The sequence below is a fragment of the Protopterus annectens genome, chromosome 9.part0 (genome assembly GCF_019279795.1).
Source record: "Protopterus annectens isolate FY-2018-M chromosome 9.part0, PAN1.0, whole genome shotgun sequence".
Lineage (NCBI taxonomy): Eukaryota > Metazoa > Chordata > Ceratodontiformes > Protopteridae > Protopterus > Protopterus annectens.
Genome location: NC_056743.1, coordinates 1,328,276,087 through 1,328,302,522, shown reverse-complemented (window position 1 = coordinate 1,328,302,522; position 26,436 = coordinate 1,328,276,087).

Sequence of the window (26,436 nt, the reverse complement as noted above, 5' to 3'; positions counted from 1 at the left end):
CTCCCCACTTTCCTTACCACCTCCACCCTCTGACCCCAACACTGTTCCTTTCTCTCATAAACCAGTCCCAACTAATTATATACAAAACCTCCTAACCAAAATAAAACCATGTACTCCTGCTGTAGATCAGTTACCTGGTGAATTTCTAAAACTTGCTGCTCACTCTATCGCCTATCCTATATCAATTCTTATTAACCGCTCTTTCTCTGAACAGTATGTCTCTCTGCTTTGGAAAATATCTCATATCATACCCCTTCACAAAGGAGGCCCCTCTACCAACCTTTCTAACTATAGGCCCATAGCCATACTCTCTCCACTTGCCAAAATCTTAGAAAAATACCTACATAAACAGACTCTAGACCACCTTCTAACACATAACCTTCTATCTTCCACTCAACATGACTTCTGCCCCAAACATAGTACTAACGCCACCCTGTTAAGGTTTACCAATACTGTAAACCACCTCAAAAACAATGACCACATTGTCTCTGCCACCTCCCTCGATATGTCAAAAGCCTTTGACACTGTATCCCATCAAATACTCTTAAACAAACTTGCCTCTCTCATCTTCAGCTCCAGTATACTCCAATGGTTCCACAGCTACCTCTCCAGTCATAAATAAGCCATGTTATGGGAACATAAACTCTCACCCCTTTTGCCTATCACTTTCAGCATTCCACAAGGCTCTATCTTAGCGCCACTTCTCTTTATTATCTTTACCAATGATCTCTATACTGCTGCATCACCTGCCTCTATCATACAATATGCTGATGATGTTTCCCTTATTTGCTCTGCCCCCTCAATAAATGAACTTCAAGTAAAGTCTCAGACTTCCCTTAATAATATCAAAAAATATCTCTCAGACCACCAACTGATCCTAAACCCAAACAAGACCAATCTTATGATATTTTCCAATCCCTCCACTAAAAACCAACAAAAACATCTCTCTATCTTTGCCACTAATGGTACAAAGATCGAACCTGTTGAATATACTAAGCTCCTTGGTATTACCCTAGACTGTAACCTAAAAGTTGACAGACATATTGCTTTAACAATCAAAAAAGGCCACACAAAATTAGGGGCTCTCTACAGGGCTAAAGCATAAATGTCTAACCATGCTAGAATTGCTACTGCCAGAACTCACCTACTTTCCACCCTTCTCTCTATTGTTCACAAAGCTTCACAAACCTTCATAAATATGATCTGAGTAGCCTAGAAGCTTGCTATAATAAAATCACCAAATTTGCCACAAACCTTCCTTATAGAACACACTATTGTACAGCCCTCCAAAAACTAAACTGGATTGAACTCGTAAACTTACTAGCCCTAAACCAACTAATAGTAGCTCACTCCATGATTTATAACCCTGATTATTGCCCAGCCTTATCTAACTTCTTACAACCCTATTCCAACCTTACCTCCCTCAGGTCTGCTGTTAAAGACTTACTCAAAGTTATCAAATCCCACAATACTCATTGTAATTCTTTATGTAGCTACTCCATATCCAAAACATGGAATTCTCTTCCCCAGCATTTGCTATCACAAATACCCGTAGCTTCAAACAGCTACTTACAAATGATTTCTGCAATCACTGGCTATGCTCCTGTACTACCCATCGCTAAGCAAACACACTTCCCACCTCCTGTGTTTTTTTTCTATGTAACTAAATATTGTTTAATTGTTGTTGCTGATATCATACCTGACTTTTCTAGTTTGATGTGTGACATTTCATCTTACATTAGCTTATTTAAAGACTGTATTTTATTGTTGTGTAAACTGTCATACTAATCTTTTTGATATTGTATCTAGCATATTTTAGTATACATATTGCAAACTTATTTTTGGGAGCTTTTCTACCTGGGTCTCCACTGAAAACTGGCTTGTTTTATAGTCCAGTCAGACACTACCCGGTTACCAAATGTAAATAAATAAACAGTTGTCAGCTTAGTGTTTTTAATGGTCATCTGACCACTGAAGTAATTTTTAATATGCTGTTTGAAATAGTTTTGCCACTGAGACTTTTATTAGTATATGAAATAATGGTTCATAATCAGATTCTAAACATTGTAGATGTGCATATTGACTGATATTGGTAGATTGTAATGACAGAAGTTTGAGTGGTCTTTTGTGGTTGAAATGTTCTGAATTGGGCAGTTTTGCCATTATTGGTTCATATATTTTGTTTCATTGTTTACTGGAAAAATGTTCAAAACAATAAATTTAAAACATGCTCTAACAAGTGGTGCTGTATTATTATACAAGGGATATAATTTAATTATTATATATTATAATTTAACACAGTCAGGAAGGTGAATCAAATAACTTTTGCATGGTCCTAAAAATTTGTGCAAGGGGCCTATGATTTGAAAAATGACCAAAAGTAACCCCAGTCTGCCATTGGCCAGAAGCATTTTCTTTGAATGTGGGTTTCAATGCTGTTTCAGTGAGTGTGAGTTTCAAAGACAGAGAAGTTTTAATGCTAAGTCTGTTTTCATTGTGAGACTGTGTTGCTTTGTTTAGCAAATGTCTATCAGTGTTTGTGCTATAAAATTTGAAATAAATCTGTAATCATTGTAGAAGTAAAGCAGAAAACAGTATGCACACTGAAAGTTCTGAACAGTATTTATGGCAACTGGGAAGGAATAGAGAACTAGCCAAGTAATGGGACACTGGAATGGCTGCGGGGATAATTTAACCGTGGCTAACCGTGGCTTAAGGACAGCCCAACATTTGTAATTCAGTTGAATGAATCAACTGATATCTCTAACATGGCACAGTTGTTAGTTTATATAACATGTTTATAAAGGAAGCATACATGAAGAATTATTATATTGTCACCTTTTGGAAGGACACACAAAAGGGAACGGTAAGTATCTTAAAATCAATGAGTTTTTCACAAATGAAGGTTTACAATGGATAAATTGCATTGGAGTCTGTACAGATGGTGCTGGAGCAATTGTGGGTGAGAATGTTGGATATATATATATATATATATATATATATATATATATATATATATATATATATATATATTTTTTTTTTTTGCTTGAACATAGGACCCTACTAGAAGAGTGAAGGACAAGAGGTTCTGTTAATGCTGAACTGCTTGCTGCCTGTCATACAGGTAGCTAAAAAAAAAGAAAGGGAGGAGTGAAAGAAACCTGCAGAGGGAAGCTTAGAATATATTGATTGGATGCAGTGCCAAATGCTTTAGATAAATCTAAGAAAAGGGTTGATACTAGTTAGCTATTCTTCCTATGCTGGTTTATAACAGTAGTAAAATTAAGAAGAGCAGTTCTTGTACTACAATAAGTTCTGAAATCATACAGAGGTTTGGAAACAATGCTACTTTACTTGGAGTACTGCATAAGTTATGTATGGATGCACTTCTCCATAATATCTGACCAGGGGGACAGGATTGCAATTGGTCTGTCATTACTAAACTGTATAGTTAATTTAACTCAGGGGAGGGTATTCTTTTCTTATATGAGTGTTGGTAAATGTCTTTGCTCTTTCTTGTGTGTATTGGGAATAGTATTGTATTTGTTAGTTATGTTTATTCCTCTACTTCTATGTGTTGCTTCACTTTTCTTTGTAATCTCAAGAATTGAGCTGATGCACAAAATTTTGTTTAGGCTACACATGTCAAGTGGGATAAGTTGAGTCTTCCAGTAGAACAGGGCAGATTGGGATTACTCAATTTGAAGGGGTATTTCAAAGCTACACGGTTAAGACTTATATACACAGCACAAGCAGAAAACTATAATTCAAAGTGGAAATGGATGATGATGAAACACAGGGGAAGCTCAAGAAACAAGGAGAGGCTGAGATTTTGGATGCAGGCCTTTAAGGAGAATAATAATAATCATGAAGAATATTGTATCCATAAAGTAGCAGAAAGTATTATTCTAAGAACTAAACCAACACAGGAATGGAGAAATGAGATGCTGCCAATGTGGATAACTGCAATTATTGATACAGACAATAGGCAAGAGGAGTCGGAATTTATTGGAGAAAACTGGCAAGGGAACCAAGGTATTGGGAGCAAATAACTAGAGAGGGAAAGATGATAGAATGGGAAGATGCCAAGAATTTATTGGGACTGCAGGTTAGAGATTGCCTTCCCTATCAGGGACTGATATCAGAGTATAGACAAAGAGTAAGACATAGGGGGGTCCTAAATGAAAGACCAGAACTGGTAGAGTTCGTAATAGAATCAAAGACAGAAGCTGCCATTAAAAAATGAATAATTAGTAGACCATATAAAATATTGCATGATAACTATAGGGATCAATCAGAGGAGGTTAGAAAGGATTGTGAAGAGAGATTAGATAAGCAATGCAAAGAAACGATGGGAGGATATTTTCTTGGAGTATGGTAAGTTGGCTGACTTTAAGGATTCTCTGCAGGATGCACTGTCAGAGATGCTGGCTGGGCAGATTGGTGTGATACAGAATTGGAATTGCCTAGACATGGTAAGGCCTTGCTGTGTCTAATAATGGTGGCTGCCAAAAAAGCAATTACTAGAAAATGGAAATCAAAATCTAAACCAACTATACTGGAAGTAGTGAATATAGTAATGGAAATAAACCAACTGGAATTGAGATATTTAGAAAAGGGTAGGAGCAAACTACATAGAAAAATGGACTTAAATGAGCTATGCAATGTTTGAGTGAAAAAAAATTGGGTAAATTATAAGTGATGTATAATGTTTGCAACTGGGAGTCTGTCAGTATGGTTTCTAATGTAAAATACTTGTGACTAGGGTTACCACCTGTCCCACTTTGCAAGTGACAGTCCCTCTTTGGGCAGTTGTGTCCTGCAAAAAAATTGTAAAAATGGAAAATGTCCTGAGATATTAAGGCAAAATTATTTCCTATATTTTATGTAATAGTTGCATAAAGCAGTTATTCTGTATCTGAAACACCTAAATGTTATAAGAAACAGAATAAGCAACTAAACAAGAATAAGCTTTTATTTAGGCAAAAAAGTGAAGTTCTCTCCCTTGTACTGGCCATGGGTATGTTTTGGTCTGCAAAATCTGATGTTTGTACCACAATTAGTCCCACTTTGGGCATTTGAAAAGGGGTCTATATTAGAACATTAGCTTTTTAAAATGTTGAATGTCCTAATATCGACCTCTATTCAGCGAACGCTGACAATATCGAACATGCAGAACAGCAAATTTTTTCCCAGGGAAAAAATTTGCAGTTCCGACTCACATACACACAACACAAACACACCAAACAGCAATCCACACACATACACCTAAAATCCTACATCTAACCCTACACTAAACTGTACACACACCACTAGCTATCCACTTACCTTAACCCAAACCCTAACCCTAAGGTCAGTCACTATAGCGCGCTCACCTCACCCGCTCCCTAATCCTCTCACCTACCCTGCCCTAACCCTCACGTCCACACAATCTCACACTTACCTGACCCAAGCCCTAACCCTAACTCACCTACCCTGTGCCCTAACCCTCACGTCCACACAATTGCACATTTACCGGATCCTGACTTGTACCTTTCCACCACAGTGCTGAACATAGTGAAGCCACAGGAACTTCCCCAGGAAGAAATTTGGTGTTCTGCAACTTCGCTATTTTCAGCTGAATAGGGGTCGATATTAGAACATTTGAATTTGTGAAACTTCGATGTTCTAATATAGACCCTTTTGAAAAGGTGGCAACCCTACTTGTGACTAGGATTGTGTCGGTGTGGTTTGTTTTCATTTATAGGAGTTAGTGCAGAATGGTACAAAATACACTGAACCAACCGATATTGCCAACATCCTGGCAGACAGGTTCAGCACAAACTTCACTGCCCTCTCACCCCAAAAGGGCCCATAACCATACCAGAAGAATGTACAGCCCTTGAAATCACAGAGACTCAGGTTAAAACAGCCCTCTCCAAAGCCAAAAACACAGCATCAATGGGACCAGATGGTGTCTCAGGCTGCATCCTACATGAGCTCAAAGATGAACTAACCCCTCATCTAAACACACTGTTCAAACTCAGCCTCTCCACAGGTTACAAACCCATAGAGTGGTGCACAGCAACGGTTATTTCACTCCACAAAGATGGAGCCACACCAGACCCCGGGAACTATCGCCCTATAAGCCTGACTAGCTTGGTCTGCAAGGCTATGGAGCGCATCATCATGGAACTCATTAACAGAGACATTGGGAACCTCCAAACATTGGACCCTACCCAGTTCAGCTTTGTTAAGGACAGATCATGCCTCCTAAACCTGGTGGACTTCTTTGAGACAGTTACCAAGGCTATAGACAAGGGAAAGGTGGTACACACAGCCTACCTAGACCTCGCAAAGGCCTTTGACATGATTCCCCATTCTGGTATTATAGACAAGCTCACCAGCCTGAACATAAACCCCTACATCACAAGATGGGTTGCCAACTGGCTCGTGGACAGAACCCACATGGTAAGAGATGCAGGAGCTAGGTCTGACTCTAAACCGGTTACAAGTGGTGTTCCCCAAGGCTCAGTCCTAGGACCCCTCCTGTTCGGCATATACTTCTCAGAGGTACAGGCAAGCACAGGAGGACTATGGCTGACCAAGTGCGCAGACGACTGCAAACTTTGGAAAAAACAAAGTACCCACAAACTACCACATAGGTGATAGTCCCCTAAATATGGAAGACGTAATAAGGGATCTGGGGACCCAAGTCGATAGTAATCTCTCCTTTGATAATCACATTGCCAAAGTGGTTAGAAAATCCTTCTACGTGGCCCACCTAATCACAAAAGGGTTCGCATCCAGATCAAAAGAGGTCATTGTGCCCCTCTGCTCATCACTCATCAGACCCATCACAGAGTACAACACCCCATTTGGGGTGTATCTTACAAGACACCTGCAACACCTGGAAAGACCACAGAAGTCCCTCACCAAGAGGATCACTGGCCTCAAACAGATGTCCTATGCAGCTCGACTGAAGAAACTCCAGCTGTACTCGGTTGCATACCGCCTACTCAGAGGTGATCTCTGCCTGACATACAAGGCCATGTCCAACCCAGAACTGATGGACATGCTCCACCTAAAGAAAAGCTTATCCCCTCGAGCCACACGCTCTAGGGATCTAAACCTCACCACAACAATAAATAGGATGTACTGGAGGGATAGATTCCTGTCCCAGAGACTTCCCATGCTTTGGAACAAGATTCCAATCTACATTAGACAGATCTCCTCGCTAACACTTTTCAAGAGAAACCTTGACGAGTGGATTGGAAACAGAAAGTTTACCCCGGGGATCACTTCAGTGGCTCTGCTGGACAGAGGCACAGAGAACTAATCTAAAGGGGTGGCTAAAGCCAACACATTCTGGCTAGGCTTATAAATGCCTTTGGGCAGATAGCCTAGTACCTACCTATGAACTTATGAACCTATGATTGCCTATGTCATAAGTGAAGGTTTAATGAAGATGTTTTTTGTTTAAAAAAGCAGGAATTGAATAATGTATGTAATATTGCTTAGGTTATATACTATACAGCAATATATGTGAAGTATAATGTTTGTTATGTTAATATAGGTTGATTACTTTTATATAAATGTAAATATGACTATGTCACAAGTGATAATTCAATAAAGGTGTATGAAAAAAAGACTGTGAAAGCTATTGCATCAGCAGCCCATTTTATGTAGTCAGATGGCAGTTGATCAGCAGTCAAGGAGGTTTGTTTTAACTTAAACTGAATGCTTGTGACAAGTCAGGACTGGATGGAGGAGGGGGAGGTGTGATTATTGTTAATAAGGAAGAACAATGTCTGTGTAAAGGAGTTGAGCTGTTTGGGAATTGAGTTTAAAAAGATGCAAAAACAAAGAGCAAAATAAAGGGGATACAAGTACGGGAACCTCAAATAAGGGTGAATGAGATCACATTGAAGCAGACCTTCCTTCTGTCCAGAATTTTGCAGAATGTCCCTGATTTTTGCCTCTTATTTTTGCCCTGTCCCTCTTAATTTTTTTTTGATTTTCTGGTAGGTCACTGAGGATTGTAGTCAATCAATAATTCCATATTTTTTATTGTTCAGAAAATGCATGTTGATGCAAAACCTGTTGTTCTGTTAACTTTTGAGATAAATTAGAGTAATACTTAAAAACTGTCTCTGATTTTGGGCCTTTGTCCCATATTTTATTTTCTTTTTCTAGAATTCTTGAGAAAAGAAGTTGAAAGATATACATGGAAGCAGTCCATGGCTATAACACAGAGTAGTGAGTTTAGTGAGGAGAAGGGGGCCGGAAAATAAGTAATGGCCTAGGTGATGTGATCTAAGGAGAAGCAGTTACATTTAACTTGTTTGAAAAAAATGTGTTTAAGTTGTCATCATAACTTAATGTAAGAGGTCAAATCTATGAGATGAGTGGAAAGGTCAAGAATTGAGAAGCTGTAGTTTGTGCACTGACATTTTTAGGTGGTAGTGGTGGTGATGGGATGAGTTGTAAAACAGGACCTGAGTGTGTTTGTCCTTTAAAATTATAGCAGGAGATTTTCATTGGTAGCTTGATTGCTAGTGGAGAAAAGGCTTCTGCATGAAAAAGCTTTAACAGGAGAAAACCATGTAAAAGATCTGTTCTTTGCTTAACAGGATCCATTTGCTTTGCTGATTGTCTGCCTCTGATGCTGTAGTCTACGGGGCAGGATGAGGAACCTGCAACTCCTTTCCCCATTGCAGAACTTACTTCAAAGGAAAGAAATTATGAGATTTTACAGGCCCTGAAGTGGAGGATGTTGACTTTATGAATGTTTTTTCTTCTAGATATGTACGAAAATTCAGAGTTTGATCAAGACATATTTGAAAGAAGTGGTTGTTTCAGTAGGGAAACAGTTAGGGCTCTGAAGTATTCAGAAAGTTCTGGTAAGAGGTTGAGAGCTGTGAATCTCTAGACTGCACTGAGCAACAAAAACAATGGATAACCAAAAAGTGAAAGGTATTCCTCCTCCCAGGACCAAAGCCTTGCACAATCGAATCAAAACTTGTCCACCATTGCAGGAATACATTTTACACAACCTTGTATCCTAAATACACAATCTTTTTAGGAGGCATGACACCTCCTATTTAACATACCAAGGCAGTTCTGGAATGGAGTAACTATAACTGGGCGAAAATACATATCCACTACCATTCCTTCTAACTTCGTTCATTGCTCACAAGACCAACTCTACAGCCCAAATTTTCTAAAAACATTCAGTGTACTTCCCCACCTCACACCCATCAGTATTCAGTCACTACCCTTTCTCCCTCTCTACCATATCTCTCAGTTTGTTAGCTCCAGAATCATGTACAAAACCAAAAACAATTAGGGACACTATCAGCTAATAGAAGAAGAGAATATGAATTAAAGTGCATTTTCTGAAGTAAAAAAGAAGACTGTAACTAATTATTGTTGCCATTTATTAAATGTAAACCCCACCATTCTCCCCAAATTGCCAGTTATAGAAGGGATTAGGAGGGACAGAGCAAAATTCTGAGCCAAGATCAAGGACATTTGAGAGGTAGATTAGACAAATGCTGCAAGAGGAAATTGGTAAGAATTTCAGATGCCTGGTTAGGATCTTGGATAGTAAGTAGTGGGCACCATTCTACTGTAGAAAGGTGGGGATTTAAGGCAGAAGTGGCTTTGATTTATCTAAGACAAAGGTTCAGGGTTTCTGCCGTACTGAGCCATCCTCACACCAAAGTAAAGTCCTTAAGCCTACTTTGCATATCCAAAAATAGGCTCCTGTACAAGTGATTGAGATGAAATTCCTCAAGCGTCAGTTGTCAGTAGAAAATATGCTGAGGAATATGATGTCAATCATTGTTTTCCATAGAAAATCATTAAATCATTCCCACTGAGATTTCAAAGTGTCCACTGGTGATGATGCCTTTATTTTGGATAATTTCTCTTTTCTTTAAGTTGGCATGACTATGTAGGTGGCATATATAAGTTTGGGAGGTACATGGGGGTTTATTTATTTGTGTATGCATGAATGTATGTATTTATTTATTTTCATATGTTCTAGATTCATATGTGATTATTAATCTATCAGCCCAAGAGCCATTTTAAGCCTAGCCATGTTTACCCCAAATTTATCAAAATATTGCTGACGTGTCAATACCCCAACTAATTTTATGGTTATGATATAGGCTTGTAAACATTAAGCATTCACAGTCTGCCCCTGTCCATTCGTTTACTGAGTAAATTAAATTAGTTTTTTTGGGTAAGTAAACTGGTCTACTGATCCTTTTTCAGCCATTTGAACTGAGTTGGCTTAGTAGTGTGTTGCTCTAACTGTAGTTCAGAGGGTTCTTGGTTCAATACTTGGCAGGGGTGTCTTTCAGAGCTAAGTGGCCTAGTGGGCAGATGCACTATGCTGTAGTTGACAGGGTCCTGGGTTCAAAACTTGGCAGGGGTGATTATTTAGGGGTGGGAGGTTGGAATAACGGTTAAGGTATTTGCCTTACAGACACAAGGTGCAGGATTTGAGTCTCACATAGGGTAACTAGCTAGACTTAAAATGGCCCTGAATCTAGAATCCAGGTACAGAAATAAGCATGTTACAGTATTTAATGAGTCAATAAATAGTCAAGTTTCAGTGGATATAAATGAATGTATTTAAAGATAAATATTCAGATGTTAAATGTGCCAAACATTAGTACTTTCACTGACAAATACTTTTAGGTTTGCATACTATATTCAGTGTATATGCTACAAGAGAAATAATATAATATGTAGCATGTTACCTCCCATATATGAGAGACATTCTAGGCTAAAATATATGCAATACTACTGCTTTATATATATATATATATATATATATATATATATATATATATATATATATGTATGTATGTGTGTGTGTGTATAACACACACACACACACACACACACACACACACACATATATATATATTATAGCAGTATTATATATATTTTAGCCTCCAATGTCTCTCATATATGGGAGATACATGTCACATGTTATATTCTTTCTCTTGTACATAGCATATACACTGAATATAGTATGCAAACCTAAATGTATTTGCCAGTGAAAGTAATAATGTTTGCCACATTTATCATCTGAATATTTATCTTTACATACACTCACACATGTATAAAATTCTAAAAATGATATATGCATCTATGAATTAAATATACACTTTTATGCAAATTATAAGCTAGGAGACTTTGTTAAGATTTCAGTTCTAAAACACTATGTCTTAACTTGTATTATGAAAGCATGAGTATTTGGCTTCTTCAAAATAGTTTCTTTTAATGATTTTTTTGAAAGCCTGTTAAGTGTGGTTGTTTCTTATTTAATTTTGTAGGTGATTGCAAAATGCAGCCCTGTATTGGAGAAGATTTTCTTCCCAGTAGCTTGCTTGTTTGAATCTAGACCTGGTGTTAGAATGTTTTCTTGGCTGTTTCTAGGTGTCTAATTTTGGTCTCAAAGAGGGAGTTTTATTTTGAGGGGAGGACAGTATCCTGTTATAAAAATTTTAAATATATGCATTCCTAGTAATAAAGTAGCCATACTGGGTGTTGAGAGACCCAGTATATTACCTGAAGTACTTTACAATGGAGTGTCCTTTGTTCAGCTCATAGACCAGAGCAAATTTACATATCTTTACTTTGGTAGACTGTAGTTTTTCATAGTTATAGGAAGGGTTCATGCTGAGTAGAGGTAGAACATATTTAAGTTTTAGAAATTGTATATTTTTGGCTGTAGATTTGCATGAACCAGGGGAAATCCAGTCACATGGTTTAACTGAGAAATAATTTGGGGTTGTGATTTTGTCTGTATAACTACAGAAGTTAAGGAGAGGGGTTAATGTTAACATAGGTATCTTCTTTAGTCATTAAAATTGAGAACAATGTTGTCTTTCAAGTCTTTAATTATTACTTCTTCCAGTCAGAGCCAGATCATGGTCAAACTGGGCCGTAGAGAGGTGAATGGACCAGCCTGCACCCCCTACAGACATTCTGGTGTCCCATTGTTTGTCTTTCTCCCCCCAGTTACCATAAACACTGCTCAAAACTGTCAATGTACATACTTTTTTTCTGTACTTTTGAAATGAAGGCAGAAATATGGATTTAACTTAATTTTATTTTTAAATATCCTTTTTTTGACCAAGTTAGCCCCACTAGACTATTAACTTCTTAATAGTCTAGAACTACCCAATCTTCTTAAACTGAACCAACTCACTGAAGCGTTTAAAATAATCAAACAACCTGATAAAACCCCTTCACTGAGTGAAATATTGATTCCCTACTCCAATCTTAGCTGTCTTCGCTCCTCAAATAGATTTCTGGTCCAAACCATCAAATCTAATAACTTGGGCGGTGAAGCTCTCTTTGCCAATTCTATAGGGAAGGTTTGGAATTCCCTCCCTAATAACCTAAGACTTTCCACCTCCCTTTGTCAATTTAAAAATAATCTTAAACAATTTTTTAAGTCTCATTGGCTTTGCCCCTGTATTAACCCAGATTAGCCCTCCTTGATACATACTATACCCACTCCTCTGTACCTACTAGATGCTACTCTTGCTTTTCAAAGTTTCAAATAATTATCAACCAACGTCCTTAGCATACTATCTCCTCTGGTTTCTATAGCAATCAAGCTCCTCCTTGCTTGACTGCTTACTATAACAGTAAGGATCCTGTAATAAGTTATAGAAATATTATTGCATTTTGAGTTGTAATTAAATCACACTGTTGGCAAATGTATCTAAACCAAAAAAATATTGTTCCTGTAACTGTGCATTTATCTGTATGTAATCAATGTTGTACTTTTTCTCTGTGGAGCTTTTCTCCCAGGGCCTCCGCTGAAAATGGACATGCATCCAGTCGGACTATCCCGGTCAACAAATGTAAAATAAAATAAAATAAAAATAAAATAAATAAACTTCTTTTTAGGGAAGACACTCGGTGGTAATTATACTACTAAGTGAAATTTGGGGAAGGGGCCTAGAACAAAGCATTGGGCACCCCAGTATTAAGGGTTGCAATATCTGAGCAGATATTATTTGAGAACATTTGGAATGTTCTATCGTTAAGATAGTTATGGAAACATACTATTGTATTATCACCAAAATGTAACTTTTTTAAAATTTGTGCAGAAGGAGGCTGTGGCTTACAGTTTCATGTGCTCTAGTAAAGTTGACAGATATACCTGCTGCTATAAGTCCTTCATTTATGCTACTGTATATGTTATCAGTTGGTGTTAGCTGGGCTGTCATGGTGTTAAAGGAATTGACTTTAATCCTCAGTGATTTTCCAGAAAGCAAATTTTATAAGGAACAGACCAAAAATAGGAGGCAAAAATCTGGACATTCTGCAAACATTTGCATAGTTGAAAGGTATGCTTAGCAGTAATATTAATTCCAAATGCACAAAGTGTAAAGAGCATAAACTGTCAAAAAATACAAGGACACAACCTTGATAAAAATTGTCCATAATAAAGATGTTATCTGCTTTATGTGTTCTATGAGCATGCAGTTAGGTCACTTAAACTTACATGAAATCATTGAAGTCAGCTCCATTGATTCTGGACATACTCAACATTTTAAACGGCCAAGTCACCCAAAGCTCTGATATGTTCAAATTAAAATTTAGGATGAGGCATTTATAGTAGGGATATTGGCACAGCCATACATAACAATACTTTGTGGTAAACTCCTCTTAAGGGTGAATAGGGACATTTTCACATTGTCTCACACTTATTGTTCAATTCTCCCTTTCATTAAAAGTTCTCATATGATCAAGAACTTTTACGTGTAGTCAAGAGTGAGGATGCCAGGCGTAGAATATATCACTAAAATTAGTTTACCCTGGTTTTCTTTACCATATACTGCAACATTTTGTTAAACTGTTTCTTTTCATTAGACTGGCTTTGATACATAATATTCATTTCAACAACTTTGCCAAAAATGTTAGCATTATAACTGACTAAAACGTTACAGATTTTGTGTGAACAGTAAAACGAAAGCTGTAGAAATAGTGAAAATATTTGAGTGCACAATTTTCCAGTGCCGCTTGACATGACTACCCACATATTGCTGCCTCACAAGTTGTCTGCTTTCCTATGTTTTGGTTACACAGCTGCATTACTTTGAATTTTTTTAATTGAAATTTAGCTGTTTTATTACTGATGTTTCCTTAAAGCTTACCAACCTCCATTTATCCATTTAATTATGTGTTTGTTTATTTAGGTGTTTTCTTTTGCTTACCATGAAATTCCGACTGGGACAAATCCCATTTTTAGTGGAGATCTGGGGAGAAAAGCCCCACATAAAATACACATTTGCAATGAACAACAATACAAATTAAACATTTTAAGTATCACTTTTCATGTAGTATTGAGGCAAATAGTAATGACATTCATCATATACTTTAGAAGTCATTTTATGTAAGTCAAAGACATGTTAACATATAATATCCGGAGATACAAGGGCAATGATACTGGAGATATATAGGTTCAGTATATGTATAGTGACATTAATGTGGTAGGATGTCACTAGAGGAAGAACAGAAAATAGAGGAGTAGGAATGGTATAAGCAGAAATAATCAAGAAAAATATAAGTTGAAAAAGCTCTGATAGTACAGAGGTTGAGATAAGAGTAGATAGGTAATATGATGAGGTGGGTAGGGAGGGGGTATTAGTAGGAGAGGATTAAGAATGTAGGAAAGTTGCTTGAGCAGTAGGGGGGATGAAAGAGAATAAGACAGAAATAAGAAAGATGAAAGAGTCAGAGAGAGTGACAATAGAAGAAAAAGAGACAGAAAGGTGGGTTTAATCAGGATGGGAGCATGAGCATAGCCATATAAAAGTTAGATGTTGTTTTAGGTTGTGTTTGAAATGTGTAGTAATGTTGTCTTGCTTTAAGTCAGGTAGGAGAGTGTTCCAGTCCTTAGCAACATAGGTTGAGTAAAGTGAGTTGCCTGCACTGTTATGAGACTTGGTCCTGAAAAGGAGATATTTGTTCTCCTTTCTGTGTTGACCAGCATTTATAGGAGGGACGTGGTGATGAGGATGTTTTGCAGTGATGAGCAGATGTCAGGTTTGTTATTATTTTGTCAGTACTAAGCAGTTGGAACTAGGTATGGTAATTAGGTAGTTTGAGACAGTGTAGATGCTTTAGTACTAGGCAGTGGGATGAATGGTTTGGTAAGTTAGATGCAAACTTAACTATTTTATTGCTGCAAACCTCTAGTTTATTTTTTAAGATGGAGTGAAGGTTAGTCAGGATGGGTGCTGCGTAGAAAAGTGAAGGAAAAAGATAAGATATTGCCCAAAAATTCCTAGAGTAGTCAGTGATAGAGTTTATTTCTGTAGAGGAAGCTCAACTTTTGTTAAGTTTTCTTGATGGCCTGAGTGATGTGTTGATATCAATTAAGACACTAAGAAGCTTTGTACTGAAAACTGTTTCAACTGAAGTATTATTTGCTTGACGTGATATTGAAGGATTGTTTCTGTGCTGACTGAGGTTTGGATAAAATAAAGTATATATATATATATATATATATATATATATATATATATATATATATATATATTTTTTTTTTTTTTTTTCATTTAAATGTAGCTGATAGTCATCTAGCCCGGCCTAACCTAGAGTACTGGGTCATCTTGTGGAGTAGCGGTAGACTTGGTACAGAGCATATGAGCATGGCATTATGTGCATATTGTACTAGGCAGGTTTCTTTGGTAGGTGTGTGAACAGTATTAATGAATATGTTGAATAGTAAAGGACCTAGAATAGATCCCTGACAACAGAGACACAGAAAGTAGAAGATATTTTGTTTCCATTTTACAGCCTGGAGTCTATAGGTGTGGATGCAGCTGAGGGGTGAATGGGAGAGTCCTAGGAAGGATAGTTCATGGAGCAGGCATTCGTGTGAAACTGTGTCAAATGCTTCTGACATGCCTAAGAAGAAGGAGGATATTAGGTTACCGGTGTTTCTATTTACTTATGCTTTCAGTAAAACTAAGCAGAGCAGTAGTGGGGCTGTGATGAGGTCAGAAATCATGTTAAATGTTGGAGAGGAAATTGTTATTGGTAAGATGACAAAGGAGTTGGAATTAATGCATTTTTCTAATATTTTAGAGAGTGGACTATAGGTCAGTAATTGGAGAGGTCGGTGGATGTTCCCCCCTTTATGCAGAGATATGATGTGGGATTTTTTTCCACATGGCAGAGACATAGCTTTCTGTAATGTATTGATTTATGAGTATAGATACATGGTATGCTGTAGTATCTGCAAAAATTCTGAGAAATTCTGGTGGCAGGTTGTCAGCAGCTGGTGTGGAATATTTTAATTTTAGGAGGTGTTTTGATAGTAGAGGTAGATATTGATTGGAGGGAGAATTTGGTGGTGATTAGCACTGTTTGGAACAGTGAGGCTGGTGGGTGGTTTGTTGTTAAGTAGGGAGAGGTCAGAGAGTATAAAATGTGTATTGAAACTGGGTAGCTAGCCTATAGGGACTGAATTGTTGGTGGTAGCTGATGAAGGAGTTATAGTTTGACCTGGGTAAAAGTCTTTTGACTGCATTCCAGAAAGGCTTAGGATTCTGCCGGTGGTTATTTTGGAGCCTAGAAAAGTATTTAGTTTTGTCTGATCTGATTTTTAGTTTAGAAAGGTTCCTAAGCTAACTAAGATATTGCCATTTTATACATTATTTCTTCTTTTCCATCTTCATATCCAAAGCGTACTGCAGATGTGTGTGCATCTATGTGACAGAAAGCTACATACATTTTTTGTAGTCACTACTCAGCATTTAAGTTTCTTTCATCTCTAATTTTAGACCTATAGCGATCCTGTCACCTCTCTCAAAACTATTTGAAAAATGCATACATAAGCAAACCTTGCAATATCTGTTACAGAAAAACCTACTCACTCCTACTCAGCATGGATTCTGTCCAAAACATAGTACAACTACTGCTTTAATTTCCTTTACTAACACTATATCCCTGGCTCGTGACAACAAACTGTTTATTTCTAGACCTTTCTATAGCCTTTGATACTTTATCACACTCTCCACTGCTGGCTAAATTGACTAATCTTAATTTCTCTCCTGCTGCTGTTACTTGGTTTTCCAGCTATCTCTCTGATCGATTACAATCTGTGAAATGGCTCTCTGCACTCCCCCCATAAAAATGTGCATTCCCCAAGGTCCCATATTAGGTCCACTGCTATTTAAGATTTTTACAAACCTATGCTATACTTCTTGCTCTCAGTCATCTCTTGTACAATACGCAAATGATTCTGCTGTGATTACCATCACTGATTCTCCCTCAGATCTCATCTCTAAAACTCAGGCTGCTTTCACCTCTCTGGAAACATGGCTCACTAACAACCAACTTATCCTAAACCCTAAAAAAAACAAACTCCTACTCTTCCTCCCAAAAACTCTTACCCATCTCAAATCTACTTCTACCATACTGTCTCTCAATAAGACTCCCATAGTAGCTGAAAGAAGCACTAAACTCCTAGGTGTCATAATAGATGACCAACTTAAATTTGACTTGCACATCAACAACTGCATCAACAAGACTCATCAAAAACTAAGCCTCCTATATAGAAATAGAAAGTTTCTCACTTACAAAGCTAAAGCAACCCTGTCCCATTCCTATTTATTACCTAGTCTACTATACGGCTCTCAGATTCTCATTAACCTTAATAATACACTCCTAGCAAAACTTAACCTATAATTAGATAGCCAGATTCTCTGGCCAACATACCTTTAAAACTCATCATTGTGTCTCACTTAAACACCTAAACTGGCTGGAACTACCCAATTTGCTTCTTCTTTCTCAGCTCCAGATCATTCATTCTATACTATATCAACCTTAACTACTGCCCTAGCCTATCCTCCTTTATATCTCACTGCTATCCCACTAGACTACTACGCAGCTCTGACCAAGACTTACTATGTATCCATAAACCTAGGACTAAATTGGGTAGCAACCTATATAGCTATCACCCTGCCATAGCATGAAACAAGCTTCCACATCAAATTAGATTAATAAATCAACCTAAACAATTCAAAGCAGCTGCCAAAGAATACTTAAAAACACTCTGGTCCTGCCTCTGTACTCATCCACCATAAACTGCATCCACCCATAAACTAATCATCTTTTGACTACTTCTCCAAATGTTAACCTCTGCTCCCTTCTGCTTTATCACACCTGTTCCTCCTGGCCATGCCTATGTCTCTTACAAACTAATATTACTTATGCCTCAGCTTAACCTCTCTCTCCCTATACCCCTCCCCTAAATCATCCCTTAATAGTAACAAATGTCTACATAGTACTAATACTTTTGAAAAAGTACTAATAAAGTTGAAAATTGGCTCCTACATAGGCGTCTTATCTTAAACCCCAAAAAACTAAAATGTTACCATTCACCCCCACCCGCAGAACCTCCCCACTTAACTTTACTGTCACCTCAAATACTGGTACTATAATAACTCCTGAGCAAACCACTAAACTTCTCTGAGTACAAATAGATAATAACCTGTCTTATGAGCCACACATTAACAACACCATAAAAACAGTCAATAAGAAACTAGGTTCTCTCTACAGGATCAAATCAATTCTGACTCCTCCAGCTAGGGTCACCATTGCCCATACCCACCTTATCTCTACCCTACTCTATGCCTACCCGATCTATACTAAAATAAGCAAAAGCAATCTGAGCAAACTCTCCTCCTCCTACAACAATATAGCGATATTTGCAGCTGGGTCCTCCTATAGAACCCATCACTGTGGCAATCTAAATCAACTAGGATGGCTAGAATTGCCAAATCTTATACTTTTCAAACAACTAATTGTAACCCATAAGATCCTGCATCATCCTAACAATTCACCCATACTTACTTCCCTAACCACCCCCCTATAACAATCTCAAAACCCTACGCTCATCTAACAAACTACTTGTACACATAGCTAAATCCAATAATTCAGCTGGTGACACTCTGTTCTCTAATACGGTAGGTTAAACCTGGAACAGCCTCCTATGTCAACTAACTTCCCTGTCCTCAGTTTACCTATTTAAAAGCAAGCTCAAACCCTACCTTAAATCACTGTGGCTATGCCCCTGTATTAACCCAGACTAACCACATATGCTTTCCCCGACACCCCTGACTCTAACCCCCTTTGAGCATTATCTTGTGCTAACTCTGTGATATTCTGAGTGGATCCTTTCAGAGGATTTTTTTTCCTCAAGTAAATTTGTATATACAGAAAAATTACATCAAATATTGTACTCTTGTTAGACTGAATAGTAAAACTGTAACCTTGTTCTTTGCCTAAGAATATCAAAACCAATTAACACTACTGTTTTCGTTCGAAACTTATGTGTGACTTTAGAATCTATAGTGTCTCTTAAATATAAATTACATAAAGGTGTGTTCATATCAGGTATTCCCTACTGGTATGCTAAATCGTACTTAGGCAATCTGTAACTAATCATTGTAATGTACCAATGTCTATTGTAATTACAATTGTAATGTACCAGTATCTATTGTAATTGCCATTGTAATGTACCAATGTCTATTGTAATTACCATTGTAATGTATCAATGTCTATTGTAGTTACCATTGTAATGTGCCAGTGTCTATTGTAATTACCATTGTAATGTATCAGTGTATATTGTAATTACCATTGTAATGTACCGATGTCTATTGTAATTATCATTGTAATGTACCAATGTCTATTGTAATTACCATTGTAATGTACCAATGTCTATTGTAATTACATTTGTAATGTACCAATGTCTATTGTAATTACCATTGTAATGTACCAATGTCTATTGTAAATACCATTGTAATGTACCAATGTCTATTGTAATTACCACTGTAATGTACCAATGTCTGTTCTAATTACCATTGTAATGTACTGTTGTCTACTGTAATTACCATTGTAATGTACCAATATCTATTGTAATTACCATTGTAATGTACCAATGTCTATTGTAATTGCCATTGTAATGTACCAATGTCTATTGTAATTACCAGTGTAATGTACCAGTGTCTATTGTAATTACCACTGTAATGTACCAATGTCTATTCTAATTACCATTGTAATGTTCCAATGTCTATTGTAATTACCACTGTAATGTACCAATGTATATTGTAATTACCATTGTAATGTACCAATGTCTATTCTAATTACCAATTTAATGTACCAATGTCTATTGTAATTACCATTGTAATGTACCAATGACTATTGTAATTACCATTGTAATGTATCAATGTCTTTCTAATTACCATTGTAATGTACCAATGTCTATTGTAATTACCATTGTAATATACCAATGTCTATTGTAATTACCATTGTAATGTACCAATGTCTATTGTAATTACCACTGTAATGTACCAATGTATATTGTAATTACCATTGTAATGAACCAATGTCTATTCTAATTACCATTGTAATGTTCCAATGTCTGTTGTAATTACTGATGTAATGTACCAATGTCTATTCTAATTACGATGTAATGTACCAATGTCTAATGTAATTGCCATTGTAATGTACCAATATCTATTATAATTGCCATTGTAATGTACCAATGTCTATTGTAATTACCATTGTAATGTACCAATGTCTATTGGAATTACTGATGTAATGTACCAATGTCTATTGTAATTCCCATTATAATGTACCAATGTCTATTGTAATTACCATTGTAATGTACCAATGTATATTGTAATTCCCATTGTAATGTACCAATGTCTATTGTAATTACCATTGTAATGTATCACTGTCTATTGTATTTACCATTGTAATGTACCGATGTCTATTGTAATTACCATTGTAATGTACCAGTGTCTATTGTAATTGCCATTGTAATGTACCAATGTCTATCGTAATTACCATTGTAATGTACCAATGTCTATTGTAATTACCATTGTAATGTACCAGTGTCTATTGTAATTACAATTGTAATGTACCAATGTCTATTGTAATTGCCATTGTAATGTACCAGTGTATATTGTAATTACCATTGTAATGTACCAATGTCTATTGTAATTGCCATTGTAATGTACCAATGTCTATTGTAATTACCACTTTCATGTATCAGTGTATATTGTAATTACCATTGTAGTGTACCAGTGTCTACTGTAATTACCATTGTAATGTACCAAAGTCTATTGTAATTACCATTGTAATGTACCTGTGTCTATTGTAATTACCATTGTAATGTACCAATGTCTATTATATTTACCATTGTAATGTACCAATGCCTATTGTAATTACCACTGTAATGTACCAATGTCTATCGTAATTACCATTGTAATGTACCAATGTCTATTGTAATTACATTTGTAATGTACCAATGTCTATTGTAATTACCATTGTAATGTACGAATGTCTATTGTACATACCATTGTAATGTACCAATGTCTATTGTAATTACCATTGTAATGCACCAATGTCTTTTGTAATTACCATTGTAACGTACCAATGTCTATTGTAAATACCATTGTAATGTACCAATGTCTATTGTAATTACCACTGTAATGTACCTATGTCTATTGTATTTACCATTGTAATGTACCGATGTCTACTGCAATTACCATTGTAATGTTCCAATGTCTATTGTAATTACCATTGTAATGTACCAATGTTTATTGTAATTACCATTGTAATATACCAATGTCTATTGTAATTACCATTGTAATGTACCAATGTCTATTGTAATTACATTTGTAATGTACCAGTCTATTGTAATTACCATTGTAATGTACCAATGTCTGTTCTAATTACCATTGTAATGTACCATTGTCTACTGTAATTACCATTGTAATGCAACAATATCTATTGTAATTACCATTGTAATGTACCAATGTCTATTGTAATTGCCATTGTAATGTACGAATGTCTATTGTAATTACCAGTGTAATGTACCAGTGTCTATTGTAATTACCACTGTAATGTACCAGTGTCTATTGTAATTACCATTGTAATGTACCAATGTCTATTCTAATTACCATTGTAATGTACCAATGTCTATTGTAATTACCATTGTAATGTACCAATGACTATTGTAATTACTATTGTAATGTATCAATGTCTTTCTAATGACCATTGTAATGTACCAATGTCTATTGTAATTACCACTGCAATGTACCAATGTATATTTTAATTACCATTGTAATGTACCAATGTCTATTCTAATTACCATTGTAATGTTCCAATGTCTGTTGTAATTACTGATGTAATGTACCAATGTCTATTCTAATTACGATGTAATGTACCAATGTCTAATGTAATTACCATTGTAATGTACCAATATCTATTATAATTACCATTGTAATGTACCAATGTCTATTGTAATTACCATTGTAATGTACCAATGTCTATTGGAATTACTGATGTAATGTACCAATGTCTATTGTAATTTCCATTATAATGTACCAATGTCTATTGTAATTACCATTGTAATGTACCAATGTCTATTGTAATTCCCATTGTAATGTACCAATGTCTATTGTAATTACCATTGTAATGTATCACTGTCTATTGTAATTACCATTGTAATGTACCAATGTCTATTGTAATTACCATTGTAATGTACCCGTGTCTATTGTAATTGCCATTGTAATGTACCAATGTCTATTGTAATTACCATTGTAATGTACCCATGTCTATTGTAATTACCATTGTAATGTACCAGTGTCTATTGTAATTACAATTGTAATGTACCAATGTCTATTGTAATTGCCATTGTAATGTACCAGTGTATATTGTAATTACCATTGTAATGTACCAATGTCTATTGTAATTGCCAATGTAATGTACCAATGTCTATTGTAATTACCACTTTCATGTATCAATGTATATTGTAATTACCATTGTAGTGTACCAGTGTCTACTGTAATTACCATTGTAATGTACCAAAATCCATGGTAATTACCATTGTAATGTACCAGTGTCTATTGTAATTACCATTGTAATGTACCAATGTCTATTGTAATTACCATTGTAATGTACCAATGCCTATTGTAATTACCGCTGTAATGTACCAATGTCTATTGTAATTACCATTGTAATGTACCAATGTCTATTGTAATTACCATTGTAATGTGTCAATGTCTATTGTAATTTCCATTGCAATGTACCAATGTCTATTCTAATTACCACTGTAATGTACCGATGTCTATTGTAATTAACATTGTAATGTACCAATGTCTATTGTATTTACCATTGTAATGCACCGGTGTCTATTGTAATTACCACTGTAATGTAGCAATATCTATTGTAATTACCATTGTAATGTACCAATGTCTATTGTAATTACCATTGTAATGTACCAATGTCTATTCTAATTACCATTGTAATGTACCAATGTCTATTGTAATTACCATTGTAATGTGTCAATGTCTATTGTAATTACCATTGTAATGTACCAATGTCTATTGTAATTACCATTGTAATGTACCAATGTCTATTCAAATTACCATTGTAATATACCAATGTCTATTGTAATTACCACTGTAATGTACCAATGTCTATTGTAATTACCATTGTAATGTACCAATGTCTATTGTAATTACGATTGTAATGTAACAATGTCTATTCTAATTACCATTGTAATGTACCAATGTCTATTGTAATTACCACTGTAATGTACCAATGTCTGTTGTAATTACCATTGTAATGTACCAATGTTTATTGTAATTACCATTGTAATGTACCGATGTCTATTGTAATTAACATTGTAATGTACCGATATTTATTGTATTTACCATTGTAATGTACCGGTGTCTATTGTAATTACCACTGTATTGTACCAATATCTATTGTAATTACCATTGTAATGTACCAATGTCTACTGTAATTACCATTGTAATGTACCAATGTCTATTCTAATTACCATTGTAATGTACCAATGTCTATTGTAATTACCATTGTAATGTACCAATGTCTATTGTAATTGCCATTGTAATGTACCAATGTCTATTCTAATTACCATTGTAATGTACCAATGTCTATTGTAATTACCATTGTAATGTATCAATGTCTATTGTAATTACCATTGTAAAGTACCAATGTCTATTGTAATTACCATTGTAATGTACCAATGTCTATTCAAATTACCATTGTAATGTACCAATGTCTATTGTAATTACCATTGTAATATGCCAATGTCTATTGTAATTACCATTGTAATATACCAATGTCTATTGTAATTACCATTGTAATGTACCAATGTCTATTCTAATTACCATTGTAATGTACCAATTTCTATTGTAATTACCATTGTAATGTACCAATGTCTATTGTAATTACCATTGTAATGTATCAATGTCTATTGTAATTACCATTGTAAAGTACCAATGTCTATTGTAATTACCATTGTAATGTACCAATGTCTATTCAAATTACCATTGTAATGTACCATTGTCGATTGTAAATACCATTGTAATATACCAACGTCTATTGTATATACCATTGTAATATACCAATGTCTATTGTAGTTACCATTGTAATGTACCTATGTCTATTGTAAATACCATTGTAATGTACCAATGTCTATTGTAATTACCATTGTAATGTACCAATGTCTGTTGTAAATACCATTGTAATGTACCAATGTCTATTGTAATTACCATTGTAATGTACCAATGTCTATTGTAATTACCATTGCAATGTATCAATGTCTATTGTAATTACCATTGTAATGTACCAGTGTCTATTGTAATTACCATTGTAATGTACCAATGTCTATTGTAATTACCATTGTAATGTACCAATGTCTATTGTAATTACCATTGTAATGTACCAATGTCTATTGTAATTACCATTGTAATGTACCAATGTCTATTGTAATTACCATTGTAATGTACCAATGTCTATTGTAATTACCATTGTAATGTACCAATGTCTATTGTAATTACCATTGTAATGTACCAATGTCTATTGTAATTACCATTGTAATGTACCAATGTCTATTGTAATTACCATTTTAATGTAGCAATGTCTATTGTAATTACCATTGTAATGTACCAATGTCTATTGTAATTACCATTGTAATGTACCAATGTCTATTGTAATTACCATTGTAATGTACCAATGTCTATTGTAATTACCATTGTAATGTACCAATGTCTATTGTAATTACCACTGTAATGTAACAATGTCTATCGTAATTACCATTGTAATGTACCAATGTCTATTGTAATTACCATTGTAATGTACCAATGTTGTAATTACACTTGTAATGTACCAATGTGTATTGTAATTACCATTGTAATGTACCAATGTCTATTGTAATTACCATTGTAATGTACCAATGTCTATTGTAATTACCATTGTAATGTACCAATGTCTATTGTAATTACCATTGTAATGTACCAATGTCTATTGTAATTACCATTGTAATGTACCAATGTCTATTGTAATTACCATTGTAATGTACCAATGTCTATTGTAATTACCATTGTAATGTACCAATGTCTATTGTAATTACCATTGTAATGTACCGATGTCTATTGTATTTACCATTGTAATGTACCGATGTCTATTGTAATTACCATTGTAATGTACCAATGTCTATTGTAATTACCATTGTAATGTACCAATGTCTATTGTAATTACCATTGTAATGTACCAGTGTCTATTGTAATTACCATTGTAATGTACCAATGTCGATTATAATTACCATTGTAATGTACCAATGTCTGTTGTAATTACCATTGTAATGTATCAATGTCTATTGTAATTACCATTGTAATGTACCAATGTCTATTGTAATTACCATTGTAATGTATCAATGTCTTTCTAATTACCATTGTAATGTAGCAATGTCTATTCTAATTACCACTGTAATGCACCGATGTCTATTGTAATTACCATTGTAATGTACCAATGTCTATTGTAATTACCATTGTAATGTACCGATGTCTATTCTAATTACCATTGTAATGTACCAATGTCTACTGTAATTACCATTGTAATGTACCAATGTCTATTCAAATTACCATTGTAATATACCAATGTCTATTGTAATTATGACTGTAATGTACCAATGTCTATTGTAATTACCATTGTAATGTACCAATGTCTATTGTAATTACCATTGTAATGTACCAATGTCTATTCTAATTACCATTGTAATGTACCAATGTCTATTGTAATTACCACTGTAATGTACCAATGTCTGTTGTAATTACCATTGTAATGTACTAATGTTTATTGTAATTACCATTGTAGTGTACCGATGTCTATTGTAATTAACATTGTAATGTACTGATATCTATTGTATTTACCATTGTAATGTACCGGTGTCTATTGTAATTACCACTGTATTGTACCAATATCTATTGTAATTACCATTGTAATGTACCAATGTCTACTGTAATTACCATTGTAATGTACCAATGTCTATTCTAATTACCATTGTAATTTACTAATGTCTATTTA